The 22,732-nt window shown below is 37.6% G+C and overlaps 1 long non-coding RNA gene across 2 annotated transcripts in view; it reads right to left on the reverse strand.

Moving 5' to 3' along the window:
• Nucleotides 1-21,585, reverse strand: part of LOC122159892 — a 199,930-nt gene extending 178,345 nt beyond the window's left edge. For both annotated transcript variants that reach the window (XR_006168694.1, XR_006168693.1), the window contains exons 1-2: nt 21,511-21,585; nt 20,471-20,529 (exon numbers count right to left, since the gene is read on the reverse strand). This is a non-coding gene — a long non-coding RNA (uncharacterized LOC122159892). The remainder of the gene's footprint in view (nt 1-20,470; nt 20,530-21,510) is intronic.
• Nucleotides 21,586-22,732: the final 1,147 nt, after the last annotated feature.

Below are 22,732 nucleotides of genomic sequence, written 5' to 3' on the forward strand. Positions count from 1 at the left end.
AGTAAACGGCTAAGAAAGAAAAGTTACTTCCAGATCAAGGCCTTGGAGAACTTGATTTGGTGCCTCATTTAGTGGCTAACAACCCTGCCAGGGCAGGTGTTGCAAAGAGATGATTTTTAAGATCCCTTCCAACTCAAGCCATTCCAGAAATCAAACTGAAACGTGGCCACCCAGCTAGTGAATTATTACTAAAAAGGGAAGATGAACCAGCCTTCTTCCTTAAGTGGATCAATGGTTCATTCTGGAATGTTTACACCAGATACAAATTAGTTGTACAACAACACCACTTGTTTGACAGATTTTCTCAGGGTATGTATCACGACCTAAGGTCTTAGGGTAACTGATCTCCCACAGTAGTCTTGGAGACTCCTAAATCAGACTGAAAGGTAAGAGATACAGTTACTGTAAAATTAAAATTCCTCCATCCTGACTAGATAAAGCTTTAAGAAAGTTTTCTCCAAAATGATTACTAAAGCCAGATTGAAAGCCTCCATTTCTTTTCTAAAGGCAACTTCTGTGTATGTTTCCTTGTGGTGGAAGTGTTAACTTGACATGAAAGCACTGTTAAGGGCCCAAGCCTTGGCACTACAGTACAGGAATTTTGCTTCCCTCTTTCCCTTCTTTCTTTATAATTTCCATCTCTTCATAGAAAAACAGGGGAAAATGACCAATTGTAATGTCAGTACTGTCAAAAAAGTTTATTTTGGAAATACGGCCAGTAATTATCCAATTGTTTTCCAGTTCCTTTATTTTTTTAAATGGCTTGTCGCAGTTTCTCATGGCAACTTAAGCGACAGTCTCAGGCCCAGCGCCCGACTGAGTCGGTCCCGTGCTAGGCCTGATCCATTTGTACGCTATTCAGCACACCAATATGACGAGCGGCAAGATGCAGCTTATGCAGCTTATTGTAAGCAACACACTCTTCTTATAGCTCTCCCTGCTATCACAGTGCTACCAATCACCCTTGCTACGGTTATCTGTGCCCAATAGATGTGTGGCATGTCTTATCTTGCCATGTCTCATCATGGTTTCTCATGAGTCAAGGAGCCCCCGCAGAGCCTGATGTCTTCCACAGCCCCCCTTTTACTTATTCTGTTCACCACGCAAAGGGGCCCTGCAGATCCTATTATGCCTGGTGACCTTGACAGCCCCCGCTTTACGTATTTCATTGACTACATCTCTAACTTGCGTATTTTGTTAACTACAATGGCTATACTCCTCACTTATTGTCATCTATTTTATATGAGCTGTTGTTTACCATGGCCTGTAAAATATAAAATACTTCTTTATATAGGATCAATCCCTTTCCAGCTATGTACACCTGTCTGTAAAATACCACAAAATCATTCAGACAGCTGCCGTATGGAAATAACCTGTTTTGTGATTTAGATTGTTGCATAAGGAAAGGCTGACAGGACGATGATGAAGGCACTGAAGAAAATAGTGCTGCTCTTAAAATCAAGTCCAGAAAGGATTAAACAGTTGTTTCTGCAGGACGACCCAGCACTCTCGGTGCTGAGCTAAATTGACACTGATTTTTGTTACATTTCTGTTGTTTCCTTCAGTTAAATTAAGGCAGAAACATCTGTCAGATTAAGGAAAAAAAAGAGAATCTGATACTATTCAACCATCAGTAAAAACTGACCTCTGCTATAATGGACATGAACATATGAATAATGTCACAGAAACATAAGCAAAGACTGCAGAAATACTCTGAGCATTACAATAATCTAAATATGAAGAAAAATTAATAATATGAGCAAATTCTTCTGAGGTTTTTTTTTTTTTTTCAGATTTTACAGCTCTGGAGATGTAGCCTGCAAAGAACTAATAAATGCAGCTTTTTAAGCAAAGATGTGAGCAGAGATCATGTTTATGTCACAGAGTGATGTAAATAATTATGTTCTGCAGTTAAAACTGTGCTGAACATGCCCAAACTAAATTGATTCTTCTATGATCTGACATTTCCTGTCTTTTATGAAACCAAATAAAATATATTTAAGCATCAGACAGATGTATCAATGTTTCAGTCCTGTCTCTCTGTTATTAAATATTTCATATTATAATATATAGTTTGTTCACAGGGTTACCATTCATGTTACATCCCAAAGGACCACAGGAATGGTCATTTAAAGTGTAATGGTGACAACAGAATAGTCATCTTATTAAGCACAATTTGAACAATACTGACTTTTGCTTAAGCTGGATCAAAACTGGTAGCATCTTGATTCTGTTTCTTACGGAAAAGTCTTGACCAAAGAGAATTGCTTCAAAGGGACAAAATCATCAACATTAATAGCTGTCAGGTTAATCAAATTATTTTGTCATGCAATATCATTTTACCATTCATGAATTGGAAATTTGAATGGCTCTGTTTAATTTTAAGTTATCTGTAGGCTGTTAGAACACTGAAAGAATTAGGCTCTGAAGCAATAGTTAGATCTTGACTTCACTAATGCTATTCTGTGTAAAAGAAAAAAAAAAAAAAACAACCCAAAAAGCAATGCCTCTGTTCACTTGCAGAGACCTGCAGTGAGATCTAATGCAGACTCTTTGTCTGATAGATAAGAAACTTGTATATAAAATGCAACACAGAATAGAAATTATGTTCTAGCTTTTCTGGCACTATCAGATTTGATTACAGAAACAGTAACTATTTTTTTTTCTTGTGCAACTTGTACAAGTAAAATAATACACTAAAATAATGAAAATGAAGAAACCTCTTGAACTGTAGGTTTACTTGATATGATTCAATTACCGAAGTTCATAGCAAATATTTTTGCATATTGCATAGGAATTACTGAAGTTCATAGAAAAAAAAAAAAAGACGACTAATTACAGGCTAAACTAATAACACAGTGTAACATGATTCTGACAACAAGCAGCAGTTGTCATGTTACACAAACAAATATGGACTCAGGCTCCTGATGCAGCTGTGGCACTGACTGATGTACTCAGCAAAAAGGAGTTTTGCACAAAGGGTTAGCAGATGAGGTTCAAAGATATCTTATGGGGATATGTAAGCTTGGGAAAGAGGAGGGCATTAAAAAGATTCTGACTCCTCTATATTCCAGAAGAACTGATGAGTATCCTTTCAGCCTTCCAACACGGAAGAAATATTTGCGAGTGTTATTTCATTCACCAGATCTAGATTGAAAATCAGATGCTTTTAGAATGCTTCTTTCAATTTTATGGGAATATGTGAACTGTTTTGGTACAGTTCACTTTAGTACACAGCACTAGTTATGCATTTATTTTGGTTGTCGATTTATTGTTCAGTTTATTCCTATGGCCACATTATATAATTTTTAGAAACTTCTAAATATCTCAGACAAACATTAATTTATCAGAATTATAATAGACAAAGATTTCAAAATAAATTCAACTTTTCATAGGTCACGCCCATTTTCTATTTATAGGAGAATATTCATTAAATGCACGTCTTTATTAATCCTCTATTTAATACTGGACTAGCTTTATTTTCCTTTTGCTTTTCTCCCTTAGAAGATTATTATTTACGGGTTTGTGTAATGTAGCTTTCTTTACTATTCCACTAAATCCCTGAAAGCTGCAGTCTAGTTAATGAGTGCTACATGGATATTAATAGCAATAGATATCAAAGCCAGTAGGTCAAACGAATGCTTACTTAAGATAGCACTGTTTGCTACCAAGAAAAAATGCCTCATTAATATTTTGCATAAAATCAGTTGATTTTAATTTTCTGGCATCTGTTTCAGTTCTCCTCACTTACTAGTGACTCACATTTGTAGCTCTAAGAGAAAATTACTGAGAAAAAGATTTGCTTCATCTCCAGCTAAAGGTGAGCAGCTGGTGAAATTTTCAGAAGTGCAATGGTTGTTAAAAAAAATTCAAATTGATAAGACAAATCTAGGTATGGCTCTGTAAACCTATGCAACACATGAATTATACAGTTTAAAGAATCTCATATTCTAAAAGCATACAATATGAAGACCCAGCACTATTAAAAAGGCCTAGAAATACTCTCACTAATTTTCCCTTATGTCCACAAAACTGCAATAGACGTTGTCCTGGTAAACTTGCTAAAATGGCAGCATTTCAGTGACAGAGTCAGCACCAAGCAGAGTCCATCCCACACAGACCTGCAACATCCAAGCTTCATTTGAGCAACTGTGCTCATGTCACTGCGGAGGACAGCCAGAATGCAAACCAGTCTGAATGAGCTGAAGCTGATACGAAACATTATGAGACACATGATGAGTCTGTATTTTCAAGTAACGTAAAAATGACAACTGTATGATGCCACATGATGGAAAGAATGTCACATAAGGTAAAATGGATGACACACAAAGTACAACATACGAACTACACTGATAGTACAAACAAAATCTAGACACTGACCAACAGTCACAGCCCCACTGGATTCTTTCTAAAAGTCTTTTACATCTTCTTAGCAGTACTCTTAAATAAAGTATCTTTCCATCTGATACTGAATAATGAAAACACACAACCAAATCAATACAAACAGGATATGTGGAAGACAAATCACACTAGAAATACATTGACAAAATAATTGTTAGTTTCAGGCTAAAAGGCAGACATAGTCGATCAGCAAGTAGTCATTCTGACATGGAAGTCAGATGCCAGAAGTACAAAAAGGAAAAATATGAAAAAAAAATCACCTAGATGATAAATAAATTGTTATTTACAAAAGACAAATTGTACATAAATATGTGGCAAAGTTCAGAGGCAGTATATAGAATCACAGAATCATAGAATGGCCTGGGTTGAAAAGGACCACAAAGGAAACCCCTGCTATGTGCAGGGTCACCAACCAGCAGATCAGGCTGCCCAGAGCCACATCTAGCCTGGCCCTGAATGTCTTCAGGGATGTGGCATCCACAACTTCTATAGACTAACTGTTCCAGTGCTTTACCACCCTCTGAGTGAAGTTACAGTTAAAGTAACTACAGCGACCCCAACTACACGAAAATAATCTGAATATTTTAATATTTAGACCTTCATACACTGCAAGTAGGCAATATATATATTGCCTCCAATATACCTTTAAGTTTTCCTCCAGACTGGAAACAAGACTACTCTTTTTAATAACACCACATACAAATGTGAAGGTGGAAGAATAAACCAAAGACAATGGCAAGGTCAACAATGAATGACGGAAAAAAAGAGGTAGTTCAAGTGACTAAAGTAATAAATAGTAAATGGATTTTTTTTTTCAGGAGCAAATTACTTATGTATTTTTAGGTTTCAAATGATGTTGAGATGTACAGAGACTGTAAAAGGTAAAATGATTTATAGAATAAATACATATAGAACGTACAGAAATGAGAACACAATTGGTTATTGAGGCACGCTTTATAAAGACTGCTGTGAAGTCATCACTTTTCCATTAGGAGAGTTCCATGCAATTCAATCTGAGACTTGCATTTAACACAGTATTAAACTACTTGTTCCAATGGCGCACACAGAGCAGCAGGTTTGGTTTGCTCAGGGGAGTTACTAGCTGTGCTTGCCATGCAGTGAGCCAGAAACAAGAGATTTAAGGGATAAGAAAAGGTGAGTACTTAAAATATCCTTCCTGTAAAAGGATGAATTGGATCACCGACAGCTGATGGTTCCAGCGGTGTCCTGTATAATTTGTGTAGTTAGAGAGATCAAACAAAACTCAGTTAACCAGTGCTTGGAAAGAAGAATCCCAGTGTTTGACATGCTTTATAACAGAAAGCACTACTGGGAGAAGGAATAAATGTTCTTATTTACATACAACTCATCAATTTTTAAAGTATTGCTTTACCTCTTATACTCTTACCCTGTAGTAAAACCACTGCCATAATTGTCTACTGCTTCTTAAGAAATTTTATGCAAGACAAAATTGCATCAATAGATCCAAAACATTTAGAACCACACAGAAAAATCTGATGATATAATTATTGATATATCAATGATAAATGAATGTGATCATTTTTTAAAATCATCATTTAAAATAAAAACGTGTACCCAGGAAGGGATAAAGTAGATCCATTCCATTAGTCATTATCTCCCTTTCCACATAAATATAAGAAAAAAGAATTACAGGAACAGATCTGAGATTAGACCAGATCATACCATTCCAATACATTTCTTTTACAGTTTCATCAGCAGTTTACACAATTCAGTATCTTATTAAAGTCAGCTATTTGAAAGCTGTTGATTCCCTGGTTCAGCAATTCAGAGAATCCTGAGAGTACAGTTTTATAACAGCGTCTGCTGTGTGAAGGGCACACCATTGTTTACCAAAACCAAACCTCAAAAAATGGAAAAACTTTTTCAAAACCTGATTTTGTCTCTTAAATTATTGCTTTTTAAACCAGAAATATCATTGTAAAAAAATACTTTCTTTTTAATCTGATAGCTTCTTCTATATACGAAAGTTTACAACTACTTTCCCAGCTACTCTGTTTCCCCTGTAATTTTTCCCCCGTGGTGTAAATAATCTAAGATGCCAGTTAAAAATTGCCCTTCACAATCCAGTGTGGATTCAGAACAGAAAAACTTTAAGCACTGACTTGATGTCTTGAAATAAGGGAAGGTGCTGCTCCAGTAAAACATCATCTCATTATGTTGTAGAAAAATTTGATTATTGACTCCTACTCCAAATTTCTGTTATACTGAGTAAACATAGAATCAGCAAGGTTGGAAAGACCTCTATGATCATCCAGTCCAACCATCCAACCACCACCAAAAGTTACCACTAAATCATATGCCTCGTTACAACATCTAAACATCTCTTGAACATCTCGCATGTCAATGACTCCACCACCTCTCTGGGCCCATTCTAGCCATTCTGCCCCAAGCCTACAGCATTGCCTGGAGCTGTTGTGGCCAAAATACAGCACCCAGCATTTGGTATTGTTGAGCTTTGTCCCACTGGCCTCAGCCCAGCAATCCAGTCTGCTCAGATCCCTCTGTAGGGCCTTCTACCCCCAGGTAGATTGACACTTCCTCCCAACTTAGTGTTACCTGCAGACTTATTGACAGTGCATTCAATTCCCTCATCCAGGTAATCAATAAAGATATTGAAGAGGACAGGAACAATACCAACCCCTGAGGAACACTACTCACGACCAGTCGCCAGCTGCGTTTAACTTTATTCACCACCATGCTCTTGACCCAGCCATTCAACCAGTTCTTTACCAGCAAAGAGTGCATATGTCCAAGCAACGGGCTGCTAGCTTCTCCAGGACAATATTGTGGGAGACAGCGTTGAAGGCTTTGCTGAAGTCTAGGTAGACTAAGTCAACAGCCTTCAGTAAAAGTAAAAACATAAACATGGAATTCAAATGAAGATGAGAAGAGCTACTCAGTATTTTTCTCCTGTTGATCCAAAGTTCTGAATATAATCATTGGTTCAATAAATTATTGGGAATTACTGTAATTCCTATGAAAGAAATCTCAGACTGCTGAATTTCTACAGAAAAAGCAGGACTTGCCAAGAGCTTGTGCAAATAGGAGAGATGCAGGTATGTATATTGCATGAATGAAGCAGATGCTCTCTAAAAACAAGAATCCCCAGGACTTAATACTAGAATGTTTTACAGCTGTTTTAGACTATTTTACTCAAGCATTATATCATCAGTTTTAGATTTATTGTTTCAGCCAGTTTTTCAGGTAAGAAGGTTACTTATTTCAGTTGAGAAAAGAGAGAATCAAAAATTCAACAACCTCCAGAAGTCAAGATGAGTAACTAGATTTAGGGGAAATAACAAATGCTATGGCCAAGCCTAAGTTCAAGCTACAATTAAATGTCCCCACATCACCTATAAAACACTAAACTGCTCTCAAATTGTCAGCCAAAGAAAGAAGTTTTCACAAAAAAAAAAAAAAAAAAAACCAAAAAAAAAAACAAACAACAACAGAGAATAATACTAGAGACCCCAAGGAAATAATGATTGATAGTTAATTACTGTCATTAAAAAAAAACTCAACCAAGGAACTGGCTTAAGAAGAACCAAGAATAAATGTTAATGTGTACACAGTGAAAGAAAAAAACAGTAAGAAGAAAGCAAACGAGTACAGCATGTGTAATCTGGAATAAGGGAGAGAAAGCATCCAAGTCACAGTTCTCCTCTTACTAATGAACTGGGGGATGCAGAAAGCTCACAGAACATCTCCCCCATTCTCCTTGAAGATGGGGACCCACTTTTGGGGTCCACAGGGACAGTGGAAGTGCAAGCGTAACACTGGAGAAAAGACTGGATATTAACGAGATTCTAACACTTGCAACTGCCTCTTGATTGGATCAATTTTCCGAAACTACATTCTTCCTCCTATTTCTGTAGTTGTCTTAGTTCCAGCTGGATGGAATTGTTTTCTTCAGTGTCTGGTAAGATGCTATGTTTTGGTTCTAGGAAAAAAAGAATGCTGATAACACACTGATGTTTATAGTTGTTACTAAGCAGTGTTGTAGAGAGCCAAGGTCATTCTCAGCAGAGGATTCAAGGAGCTGGGAGGGAACAGAATTACAACAGATGACCTACACTGGCCAAAGGGACATTCCATACCACAGAACATCAAGCAGAAGGAGTTCTGAAGGGGGTGGGAGAGTTCATCACTCTTGCACTGCTTGTAGGGCCTGCTGGGCATCAGTCAGGGGAGTGGCGAGCATATTTTCATATCTTATTAAATCGCTTTATCTAAACCCACAAGACTTTTCTTTCCTTTTTTATTTTTATTTTCTATTTTTTAGTTTTAATTTTCTTCCACTGGGAAGTGGGGGGAAGGAAGAAAACAACTGTGTGGTGCTCAGCCACCTGCCAGGTTAAAACACAACAGTAGTAATTACACTCAACAAGTAATAGCTATTTTCATCAAATTAACAATAAATTCTTTGCTGTGTATATAGATTTCCAAAATTCTTGTTTGTGCATAAAGAGGTTCAGCACACAAAACTGTGCAGAGTGCTTCTGAATATAAAATGTTAAAAAGTACACAAATTCATTCAGTCAGTCTGTAGTTTTGCCTGCGATAACTATTTGCCATCACTGAAAGGCCACAGAGCGCTAGTCAAGAATGCTTGTAATGTCTTACAACCCTGCACATACGGATTGTTTCAAATTACTAATATATTATGCTAAAAGCTATAGATCATAATCTTCATTTACACTGCAGAAAGGGGTGTTTATTTCATTGTATTTTGTAAGAGGGCTGCTCCAAAAGTAATGTCTTCTACTTTATTATATTGGCTCGTGATATCAGAAGTGGATGTTGGTGACATGGCAGTAGAAGTTGAATCTTCCCATCAGTGTTTCAATACATTTTATTGCTGTGTGACAGATGGCCTCAGAGGGACAGTCTGACAAATAGCATCAGACATGGAAGTGCATATGAAGCAAAGGTGTGGAACTGAATTATTTCAATGCAGAAAAAATGGCACCTATTAACATTAAATGATGCTTGCTGAATGTTTATGGAGACCAAATAGTGAATGTGAGCTCAGAGGCAGTGGGTGGTGTGTCTCAGCAGTGATGACAGCAACAGTGGTTTGCCTCATCTGGGGCAGATTTTAATGTGGGGAATCCAGCTCTTGTTCACGGCTGGTGCAAATGCATTGCTAACAGTGATTACTATGTTGCAAAATAGTATTTTGTATGTGAGAATTTGCTGTATCAAATAATGTTATTGTGCTATTTGCATCTGTTGCAATTTCCATGGAAAGGAAACATTATTTTGAGAGTGACCTGCATAATACCTATGAGCATTAATACCCATGTCAGACCTGAAACCCTCTCCATCCTATAAAAAACAGGCCATAGCAAGCCTTCAAACCTTACCTCTAAAGCTAATTTGTAATAATCAGAATAGACTTTAACATGGATTTATTAAGGAAGAACCTTACCCAGCCTCTTCAATTTTGCAAATTTTTATCCTCAAAATTAATACTGATTGAATCAAACTAATATTCTAGACTAAAAGTACTGTCTGTCTGTGTTCTTCTGCAAAAATGTCTCTCTTGAAAAAAGAACAAGAAAAATTACTTCAAAAATTACATCAAGAAAAAAAATGCAGTAGATGGTCTGGAGTCAATGTACCCATTCATATGTAATTTGAATGACTGTATTGACAGAACTCTCTGCATCCTTATCACTAAAATATCAAATTAATTATCTTATGTTCTTCCCAGGTTTCTTGTTTCTCGGATTAAGTAAACTTTAGATGCTGTATTTGTAAGTCGCTTTAAGGAATGCAGAACAAAGAAAACGCTTGTGACATTGAATATACTCGTAATTCAGAAAAACAGTTGCCTAGACAATAATTACATGTTAAAGCAGTGATTTGCAATAACTATCAGAGGAGATTTGTTTAAAATAAATCTTTGCAATCGATACACAGAAGAGTCCCTTAGAAGCAATAGCTTAGGCTGCTAATGTAGACAAATGCTCTAGGCTGCAACAGGCATTAATTTAGGACCAAATTCTACCACTCTTTTTCATAGCAGTTATTACACTTTCTGGTAGGACCCACTGAAACACCAGAGTCTGTGCAACATAAAGTGTCTGCACCTCTCTGGGAATCTGGCTGATGATGCTACAATTAAAACTTGCCTCCTTTGCAGCAATTTAATTGCAACTAAGATAAGATGTAACTGAAAAGTATTCAGAGCCTTAACAAAAGAAAAATTGCTTCTAAAGTTCTAAGAAATATTTGTTCATGAAAAGCTGACAAATATTTGTTTCTGAAAAATTATCAGTTCTGTGATGCCATCTCTTTTCTAAGCTCTTGTCATTTCCTGCTCTTTTGCACTGTATTTGATAACATCACAGTTTCCTGCATACTTGACATTCCTTGTTCATTGAGTCTTTAGTTCACAGTTCATACGTCTATGTAGAAAAAAACCTGCAGTTAGCAATGGCTCATCCCCTGAATAAATGACTGCTTCTTCTAATAAGAAAGGTCCTAATTCAGGAGCCAGTCGGTGTCACTTTGCTACCAGTCACACCAATGCTAATCACATTTGAAGAGCATAAAGATGAAAATTTGTCTCAATACTTACACAACTTAGACTAGTCTGAGAGAAGTATAATCCCTAAAAATGAAACTTTTCATTTGATCATTCTTCTACAATGCATGAAGTGAAAAGCAACAGAAAAAAAGAAATAAATAAATGAAACAAAACAAAGCAAAAAGAAACAAACAAACAAACAAACAAAAACCACTAACAAGGAACTTCAGATACTAAAAGCTGTTGGCACATTTCTACCTGGTGAAGTTAATTCACAAACTATAGTAGGAACAGAATTTCTCCATGTGAACATTACTTTTCTTTTTCCCTTGATCTTTTAGAAAGACGAAAACATAAGATTACCTACACAAAATGCTCTGACTCACTGTCAGTGACTAAGAATACCAAGCAGCCTTGATGTATGCTTTTCAGCGTAATCAGTGCTCTGGCAAAGAACAGTGTAATTTTCAAAACCTGTTCTATTTGGCATCCTAGGAAAAAATACTGATCTCCTGGCCAGATCTCCTACCTGAAAATAGCCAATCTTAATTCAAGCTTTCAAAAATACTGTTACTGATGTACACATGGTTCAGAAAATTGAAGGCAAATGGAAACCCAAGGAAGACTGCTACGAATTCTGGCACCACATTCATGTTCTTGTGAAGGAAGAATCCCAGTATCTCAAAATAGGTCCTCTACTGAGGACTACATGAAGGCATTTTAGCATATGTAAAATAGAGCGTGCATAACCTTAACAGTATTTTCCAGGACAAGAAGAAATTCACTATTTTCCATTGTAGCTTCTCACAATCATGAAAAATTAAACTTGACCATGACATTTACAAGTCCCAAGTGCATTTTCATTGCTCCTTACATGTATAAAGGTCACAGAAGAGCACTAAGTGAGGGCAATTGTCAGAACATAAACATAATTCTGCTGGAATACAGTATATGAAGGAATACATTTATTAACAAATACACCTAGAAATTCTAAATTGATGACTACAAGATTAGACACTGTGATTTTCTTTGATAAAATACTTGCTCAAGATATGTCACAAACTATTGACTGGGTGCAGATTGCACGAACAGCTGCATGTCTCATGGTAGGAGAGAATGATGTATACGAAAGAACATTAATTTAATATTAAGCTGATATAACTTGACTTCCTGATGTTCAACACAGTATTTTTAGTCTAAGGAATACCTTTGCTTAGTTACTGAAGCAGTAAAGCTTCCATTTCTACTTGAGCACTCCAACTTTAGAAGTATTACATTGTCTTACTTTCAGCTTTGGCTCTTAAGTTACACTAGCAGTCTGAACTGGAACGATGAGCACTTAGCACTGAAATAGTTAATCTACTGATTTTCTACTACTTCTAAGTTCTTCAATGCCCTACTAGAAGCACCATGCTTCTACAGAAGACAACAATTATAAGCTCACAATTACACTACCGCACAGCCAGCAAAGCAATGATCCAGATATTTGGACGGCAGTATGAAAAGATACAGAGTTATGAACAGAGGTCTCAAAGTTGGAAGAATGTCACCTTCTGAACCTAGAAGAGCTGCAGCTACAAATCCAAAAAATTCAGGCTCACCCTACTGCCATGTTTACTTTGTATTTAAGCCAATGCCTGGAACAATGAGAAGCTTTTCCCCACACCAATCAGCATTTTGGAAAAGACATTGTTAGGACTGGTTCGCAGCTAAGAATTATGAATCTGGATCTTGATTACTCACCTCAGCTAACAGTCACCCTATGCAGGTGACAAACTGCCACACCTCTGTGTGATTGTGCTGTTGAAAGCTCTCAGCAAAGAAAATCAGTACCAGGGATACCACAATCTTTCCCACAGTAGCAGGAAGGAAGCTTTCTTGTCATTCCACTAATGTTTTTCTCCAGCCTTATTATGTCTACTGTGATTTGGGTTTGAGAATCACAAGCACATTTGGTGCAGTCTTTTCCTGAGGCATCTTTTTGCCAAACTGTCCCAAACATCAAATACCACCTTAATTAGACTCCAATCTTGCCTTGACTGAATTCAAAATAATATCATTCAAATGCATGCTTTAGAAATATAAGAAATGCAAAGATATTGTGTAAATATTTCATTATCTTTTCAAACTTGCCAAAAGTGGCATTTGGGTTACGTTGAAAAAAAAGAAAGCAATTACCTTTCAACAACAGACTTCATTAATAACCTACGTTAGCCATCACTGTAATTTTCTCTTTCTACAGATAAGCCCTTTAGCCAAGATTTATGCAGCATATTGCCTCATTTATTTCTTTTTTTTAAAATAGCATTTTATTACTCTCTGACTCAATTTATCAGTGAACTGCCTACCATTCTGTTAAGGATCAGTATCTCCTCCTCCCAGGATTGTACCCAAATCTAGGTATTGCATCTTCCTAGGAGGCTCCATCTTCCAGGTATTGCTCAAGACACTGAAGCATCCAGTTCTCCTGCTACCTGTACTTCTGGGCTAAAATCCACGATTTCATTCCCTTTGAACTTTGTTCAAGTGGCTGTGAATCCCTGAAGAAACAGGTTACCTCATAGATAATGTCAAACTACCCAAAGTTTCTTTCCCTGAACTTCCATTTAAGTCCTTCTGCTAAAATTCTTGCTCACCCTGAAGTGCCAACTTGTCTGCCCATGGCAAAGATCAGAGATGTCCCTTTCAACCCAAACCATTCCGAGATTTTATTATTTCCATGATTCTATTATTCCTTCAGCAGCTACTCTTCTCTCTTGCAAAGCTTTACTGTATGAGCCCTGAACTTCCATCTCCTCCACCAGCAAAGGTGACTTTCATTAGCCAATTCCCCTGAAACTTAGACGTAGCTCTGTAGCCACACATGAAAAATGCTTCACTGTTAATTCAACAGAGAACATGGCTTCTCCTTCAGGTGAAATCTGAGGAGGTTAATGCTGGATCTAACATGGACTGAAACTATAGCTGAAATATCCTGGCTGAATTCCACATGAGGAGAGGAATCCTGACATATCCCTAATCTGTTAATTACAATTCTAATTAGTGGCTTTAGGAACTTCTGTTGCATTGCCATTGCATGTTCCAGAGAGACTGCTGGCAGCAAGAAATCTGCAATTGGAAAGGGATACTGGAGCAGTCAATTGTTCCACTGATTTACACAGATCATATGTGGAAGAAATTAAACGCAGTCTGGCACTTTGTCCACTTTTTTGTTCACTTTGCTGCTTTGCATGCCGTACTGTGGAACCCCCTCCAAAAGCAAAGAGGATGTGCTCTAGAGAAGAAGTTCTAGCAATATGCAATATGTTCTCACAAGCAGCTGTCATATATATTGTAATATATTTATCACTTTTTTTTTTTTTTTTTTTTTTTTTTTTTAAATATGATACCCCAATCCAAGATTATAGCAATTATAGTACCCTTCCAGTTCCAGTGTATCTCAACATTCACTTCCAAAAGCAGTAATATCTGGGAAGGGCAATGAAAAAAACTTCCCTCAACCCAGAAAAGCCCCATATCTACCTTTATTACCTACTATAACAGCAATAGGTCAAGAACATTCAGATTTGTATGGTGTCACCCACAAACCTTGCACAGTTGATCATTTGTAACATCAATATTCTATGAGAATCATAGTCTACCCCACTTACATGGACATCTCCTTTAAGCCCTTCCTTCTGACTGACAGAACAACAGTTCAGAGCAAAACAATTCATAGTAAATACAGGAATTCAGGAAGGTAAAAACAAAATCAAGTTGTGCTGAAAGAACAAGAGCTATTAAACACAGATTTTCTTACTGGAACACACACGTAAATGAGCCTAACAGAATATTTCATCTGTTTCTTGTAAGGGAAGTAGTCTAAAACCTATGAAAGCCTAGAGAAAAATAAATCTGAACATGTAGCATATGGAAGGCTTCTGAAATTGTATTCCTGATTGACGGAGCTGTGAAAGAAAACAGTCATAAGCATAACACAACCGTGTCTTTCTGCTGAACAACGAAAGTTGTCTTTGTGCTTGCTGGCAACAGTTTTTTCATCTGTGTTCACTTAATGTCACACTGAGATATCCCTACTAAAAATCAGATAGGTGTTACTCTTAAAAATAGTAATATAACTGGCAAGACATAATTTTTTCACCCTGGTAAATGATTTTAATTTTCAAAGCCCAAGACGTACTTTGTATCTTCAAAATTAGAGGGGTAATGCTGAGTCCATTCACCAGTTTGATAAATTTCAGAGAAAGAAATTAGGTACACACATATGTGCAATAAACACAAGAATCTTTGTGGATTTACAGCAAAGGAGGACTGGATACAGAGACAGTTAAATGATTTGTGTGCAGATACGAAATGAGTCATCAGCAGACATCACAGAATCACAGAATGGCCAGGGTTGGGAGGGACCTCGAGGACCGTGAATCTCCCCTGCCACAGCCAGGGCCGCCGACTTCTACATTTAATACTAGCCCAGGCTGCCCAAGGACCATCCAATCTGGCCTTGAACATCTCTAGGGATGGGGCATCCACAACCTCTCTGGGCAGCCTGTTCCAGCACCTCACCACTCTCTCTGTAAAGAACCTCCCCCTGACATTCAACCTAAATTCAAACCTAAACACCGTTACAGATCTCAACAGCTGCCCATCTCAGCTCACTTTGTCCACTTGTCACTTCTTGGGAGCACAATGGCAGAGATCTGTTATTCAGTAAAGTCCACTATTTCTGCAGTTAATTTTCTTTCATTCCCCCTTGCCTTAAATGAGAAAGTGGCATACAACCCTAAATGGCAGAAAGCCACATATGTGGCTCTTAAAGTTCAGTCACAGACATGCAATATTTGGAAACAAAAGCAGGAAATTGCTGAAATGCTGTAATACTGAAGTCAAAGGTTTGACGTACAATTACAAAAACAATATCAAGGAGCAAGAAAAAGCAAGAGGGACTGAACCAGGTGTGATCTCATTGTGCTTGCCACAACCATTACTTAAATCTACTGCTCTTTAGTCCTGGTTGAACTTCTACACATGACAATCCCTCCAACTCATGTTGCAAAGGAAGTCTGGCAGAATGAACAAGCAAAGATGATAAGAACTTAGCATGCTAATGAAAGGACCAGATGTTTTGAGTAAATTTCTGCTAGCCTAAAATAATTCTTTCTGCAACTATGGATATGCACTTTGATGTTTGGCCAGTCACCTAAGAGTTTGCTTTCAATAACATTTTTCATGAATAATGAGAGCATCCTCAGGATTTACTTTCCAATTTTTTTCCCCCTTTTAAATGAGAAAGAACACTTCCTTCTCCAAATAAAATTAGGCTGATATAATGCTTTCTGTTAGAAACTCCTATGTCTAGCCATTTCTGTTTATAAGCACGAATACATACCCCATCTGAATTGAAGGGGAAGTTTAAAGAAATTTCAGTTAGACTAAAGCACAGAACTAAGACAAAATATATTTTCCCATTAAAATAATCTTATTTTCACAATCAAATTGTGTCAATCAAAATCACTGCGATACAGAGGAAAACTTCGAAGCATGACGAACCAGACACCTGGCCTTATACCATCTCTCATACCAGTGAAATGCTTTTAATGAAGCTACAAGCTTTTTTAGCAGAAATTTGTTATCTCAACTCCCTGCAGATTCAATCTGCTACGCCCGTGCTTCAGCATCAAGCTGCAAGACCTGATGGTGGTTGCTGCCTCACTGCTGGAGACTCCACAGCCCCAGTACCACACACACCACAGCTTCAGGCTGCCTGAGCTCTCAGTGCTGCTGCTGAAGGGGTTCAAATGCAGAGAGGTAGAGCCATACAGATGCTTCCTAGTGGTGCAGAGAAAACAGAGTTCTCTTGCCCCAAATATGAGAAGCAGAAGTGGAACACAACAGAGGGCAGGTGTAGCAGGAGAGAATGGCAGCTCTGGAAAAGACCATGCTGCTGGTGGGAGGGGACAAGTGAAGTAGTGACTGCTGCAGGCAAGAGTCAGCTCCCTCACTGCACTCCTGATTCCCTCCCATCAACTATAGAAGTTGTCACTCTGCTTCAAAAATGCTGGCATTTAGCAAAGCCTTTATCAGGAGGCTTACTTAATTGCTACTTCTAGGAATCTACTGCCAGAGGGAGCTTTGTTGTTTTCAGCTAGTCAGCCCTCAGAGGAAGTGTGGCTCCAGTCTTGAATAGGTAAAAACTAGGTATCAGTTATTTTTCCACAGGCATATCAGTGCTGAACTGCATGGCAAAACAGAGAAATGCTGAAGGCAAATCATTTGCAAATTGACATGAAAATCATGTAGCACCATCACAGAAAAGCAGCTTCTATTTTCAGTAACAATCAGATGTTTCCACACTGCCTCAAGGAAGCTCTGTTTGAAACTCTCTGGGCACAGAAAGTTCATCAACTAACCACTCCGGTTAGTGGGAGCAGTAGTACAAGTGATGTTCTCCTCTGTCCATAGGGTGGCAGGGAGAGATACCGAGAGGATCGTAAAACTGTCTGATAAATACATGGCTGAAAGGCTGGTTACACTGCAGGAGTTTCGACTTTTTCAACCATGGAGTAGTTTGCTCAGCATCTGGTCTGATGGCTGTGTACACATCTTACCTGTCTCAAAGGGGCAAAGGGATCCTTGCCCAGCAGCTGGCAGGGCTCACTGAGAGGGCTTTGAAGTAGGTATGAAGGGAGAAGAGAAGCTCACTAGAGATGAGCCATGGGGGCTAATGCTGGGGTTGGGGTGGTGAGGCCAGTGGCTCAGCTGAAGTGCATCTACACCAACACTTGCTGTGTGGGCAACAAGCAAGAGGAGATGGGGGCCACTGTGTGGAAGGCAAGCTATGACTTAATTGCCATTACTGAAACATGGTGGGATGACTCCCACAACTGGAGTGCTGCAATGGAGCAGCTTTCCGTTGTACTCCAAGTCAAACTGATGTGAACTAAGAACCCTAAACATATTAACGACCTGCTGCAGACATCTCATGTAGAACTACATGCTACAGGTAAGGCTTGGCCTTCTGATGAACTGCAAACTGCAAACTACAAACTATGGCTTAGCTGAAGGTTTTCCCGGAAATGACGTGTGTTTAACAGAGCTGAGTGAAGATAAGTAAATTAGAACAGACTAAACAGTCCAAAACCATTAAAATATCAACCTCAACCAGCAATTATGACCAGACCTTTTTAATTTATATTTTAAGCCAGATTACAACACATCATACACCTTGCAGAGATTTGTGACTTGGGTTCATTTATGCTTTCCAGTTCTCTACATGGTTTCTCTGGCAAGCATCTCTTGCTTTGAACAGCCTCTCACTAACACCCCATTTTTTATTTCAAAGAGAGACAGGATACAAAGGCCTATCAGTTCAACCCAGACCTAGGTTTGTTAGGGCCAGAATTAGGCAAGCTCTGCTACAAGTGCCCATATTACTAAACACAACTGATTACAAACCTACAAATGGTTACTGGTAAAACTTGGGTTCTGGTTCTTGCAGACAAGGCAAATACATTAAAGTGTTAATGTGCAATGGAAGACAGAATAGATAGGAAAATAAAGCCAGTGATAGAAGAGGAAGCTAGCTAGTGCATATTGCATTCCCAGTCTTGAAAGGCTTACTAGGTTCAGAAAGAGTTATTGAGAATATGTACACTACATAAATACAAGGACAAAGCACAGGAACAGAGAACAAATAATTCTAAAGATAAGTGTGTTTTAATTGATCATGTATGCATTAAGACTGTCAAAGAAAAAAAAATTCAGCTATTCCACCATTAAAGTCTTGGGGCACATTTTCAGGTGAGGTGAACTCAGAGCTGCATAGAAAAAAATCCAGAAAAGTTACTAGATTATATTGTCACGATAAAGCAGAGAATTATAATTAATAACAGGTAATATTTTCCCATACCCTGTTCTTATTTTCTTTTATGATGAAAAAGGAATTTATTTACCCTGTATACATGAAGATTTGTGTGACTGCAAAGGACACGAATGTGAAGGACCTCACAACAAAGCAAAGATGATGGCATCCTCCATGTCAACCATTGTCAGTAGTCAGAATATCAAACAAACATGATCTTCAAAGCAAATCTTCTGCTGCATCAACAGCAATATAATACAGTTTCAAAAACTTATTAAAATTGCCAAGATGACAGAACATTTTGAACTAGGGATTTGGCCCCAGTCACCTTCCAACTAATTTGTAATGGCAAAGGAATGAAAACAAAGTATCAGTATGAAGATTTCTCTTTAGCATCCTGAGTATTTGTTGCACAACAACATACTGATTACCTGCACGGTAAAGACTTCTTAAGTCCGTGGTGTCCCTGTGTCAAATTAGAACTGGGAAGGAGGTGGCAAGATGTGGGACATATTTTTTGCTAATACACAGCATTTGAGTTTCATTTGATGTTATATCCTGTATAACTTGTGTTGTTTGTGTAAGCTGGAGCATGATATTTCTGAAGAAATTACTACAGCTTCAAAGAAATGAGATTTTAGAATTGTACGTGTATGATTTTATATAGAAGTAAAAATATGTAATTTTTATACTCAATTTTTTTTTATTTGTGCAAAAGCATACTTTGATATGCAAGCTTAAAAAGCAGCTTATTCAAAAACCACTTGACTAGTACTTTCATTCATCTACCTAACAAGTGATAAATAAAATACTTACATTTTCAGAATGTTTAAAGTTAGCTTAAACAATATGCAAAAAGTAAAATACTGAATAAAGATAATACCTTAAAATTAGGTGCACTTTCAGGCAGCACAATGAATATTCACAGACTTGAGAGCATTTCCTGGGACAGCTTTTAGCCCCTGAACAGTGGCATATTTTTCACATTTTTATGACGACAAGCATTTTGCCATTGAAATTTTATTGCTTCACTTGTGAGCTGTAAAGATTCATAGCTGGTCTCAGAAGTATGACTAGTATGCAGGCATTTTTCTCAAAGTCACTGAGGATTGTGTATTAGAAAAACATTTGCAATGACCATTTTTGTGATTTTAGTCTTTGCTAAAACAATGAATAGAGTTTGTCTGCATTACTAGTTCTTTGGTTGCACTAAAATTAGGATCCTTTAAACTCTATTCACCTGAGATGCAGTAAAAGAGACATATAATAATTAAACAAAACACTCAAATTGTTCAAAGAGTTTGGCCCTTTACTTTGTACCTGCCATTTGTTTAAGAGGTACTTTCAGTACCAGTACTATGATTTCCATGGAGATCATTAATAACACTACACTTCAAAATACTAGCCACTCCTATACACTGTAGCATTCCAAGAAATTTCTCTTAATCCAGAATGACAGAAACCCTGGTGCAGCTGCTTTTCAACCTCAAAGAAGTTTTAGGTCACAACAGGATAACTGGAGTGATGTGGGGACTTCTTCCCATGACAGTGCATGGGAGCTAGGTTCACCACATCCCTCACCATCCCATGAAGTTTAAAAATCCTTTCTCCCATCCCTAATGGGAGTTTCTTACCTGGCAAACGATACTCTGGAGATGACCTTGGGTCAGCTGTACCAACTTCTCTTGGGGTGCTGTGAATTAAAAATAAGAGACTAGGGTCATAAATACATCATTCAATAAGGAGACAAGCTCTGCAGCCTTTGTCTTATTAGCCTTCTGGAGCTATCAAGCTGCTGCAAGGCAAAATTCTGAATATAAATTAATGCTGCAAGTGATTGTCCCAGATTAATTATGGTTTCTATTCAACTTTCATTTACCTCCTCCCCAAATTGACAAGAACAAAAGACAAAATCTAAATATGAGGGAAAATGAAGATGATACAGCTTGGGATTTAAATAGTTGAAGATACTGTCTCTGATTATAAGATTTGCAGAGTAGATCAGCCTGCTCATAGTTTCCACAACACCAGAGCTCTATTGCTACAGCACCTGCATCATGCATGATAACAGCACTGCAGGGAAATCCCCCCTGGTAATGCAGTCACTGTTAGCTTCAGGTACTATAGATAATATTTAAATATTAAAGATTTGCTAGCTGCTCTGAGCAACTGGTGGTGAAAGAATAACTTCTTTTTGTCTCAAATTGATGATGTGATTCTTATAGAGGAGTGATATTTTATACTGTCGTTATTTTTATTGCCAATTTTTTCCTAATAAATGACCAAGAATAAGAACAAAGCCAAGAGCCAAATTTCACATGCTAAGGGTGAGGAAAAACTCAGTAAAATTTTATTTTCCTCATCATTGCTTCTTTTGTATCCAAATAATCAATTTTTGAGACAGATTCTAATCTCAGGCACAGTATGGGCATCCCGTGGTACTCGAGTAAAATCTGTTACTGTGCATCATGCATGATATTAGAGTCTGGCCCTTCTATTGTAGATGGAACATTTGCATCAAGTTCCTTTCATGGCTTTTGATAATAACTATACTTTCTAATATTTGCAGCTATACACACTTTTTGCCTAAATTGCCTTTCATTCCACAGATGGCAATTATGAAAAGCCCTAACATATTGAACTTACAAAAATAAATTTGTCTAAGGTTACATACAAATGCACCACAAAACACGGCACTGTCACAGTCTGAAGTCTGAAGACTTGGGATCTGCCTTCCTTGCCACCCCTGCAATGAAGAGAACCAGTGATATCAGAATGTAGATCAGACCAAAGAGTTGTGGAACCATTACACTTTTCCTTGACTCTACTTGGCCTGCTGTGAGGCCAGCTCTTGACTTGCACAGAGCAGAGCCATCAGGATGGGGCCAGTAGGTAAACACAACCACAGCGTCTGCTCTTGACCAGTGCTGTTTCTTTAAATATCTTCGAAGAAATTTTTAGTATCTTCACAAAGACATAATCCATTGTTTGCCAAAGTCTTCTCTTAAAGACGTAAATTAACTCAATTTGTCTCAAATACCAATTGCTTTGTTTTCAAAGGGCTGCTCAATCTAACTTTTGTGTGTATGTTGGCTTTTATTAAATCCAGAGGTGAAGCAATCACATCTTCTTATTTTAAATCACCAATACTTCCCTTAGTATTTTACATTAATCTAGCCCTCCAGTCAAAACAATACTTTGCTCATAGCTAAGGAATCTCTAGAAATACAGCATTTCCTTTTTTAATTTCCATGCATTTAAGATAAATGTAACTTTCTGTTTTATTTAATGGTCATTCAATATCAAAATGTTAAGTGCTGGGTAAATGTAGGTTGTTTTGTCTCACTTTGACATTCACAGCACTTTCATTTTGACTTTTCCCTGTGCTATGGACTAGAACATCATCTTACACTGGCTTTAAGATTTACACCCATATTTATGTAATGATTTCTAGTGCTTCAGATCTAGCTCAAGGATCTATTTCATCTTTAACTTTTAATTCTGCTTTTGGCTGTTTCTCTGAGGAGTCGGTTTTGCCTTCTTGGTTTACTTATGAGTGTTCATTATTTTCTTTTATTTATTTGTTGCATTTTCCCCAAAATTACTCTGAAAGCTAAAATACGTATTATTATTACAAGGGTATTAGTAATATGGCGCTTGTATTCCTGCCTTTCAATGCAGTAATACTTATTTGAGAAAAATATACATGGAAAAAGCTGGCTCCAAAACCTGCACTGGTATAAATCTGCAGAACTTGCTTGCAAACAGCAGCACTCTGCCAGTCTCTATTAAATCTACAGCAGGTCATGATTTGGCCTAAAGGTATTAAACCTTCTACTTGCCTTTGGCATACAGCTCATTAAAAAAGGTGAAGTCTTTTCTAGACACTTTATTCC

Source organism: Centrocercus urophasianus, unplaced genomic scaffold (assembly GCF_019232065.1).
Source record: "Centrocercus urophasianus isolate 14NV4802_14NV808 unplaced genomic scaffold, USGS_Curo_1.0 seq_17, whole genome shotgun sequence".
Taxonomy (NCBI): Eukaryota; Metazoa; Chordata; class Aves; order Galliformes; family Phasianidae; genus Centrocercus; species Centrocercus urophasianus.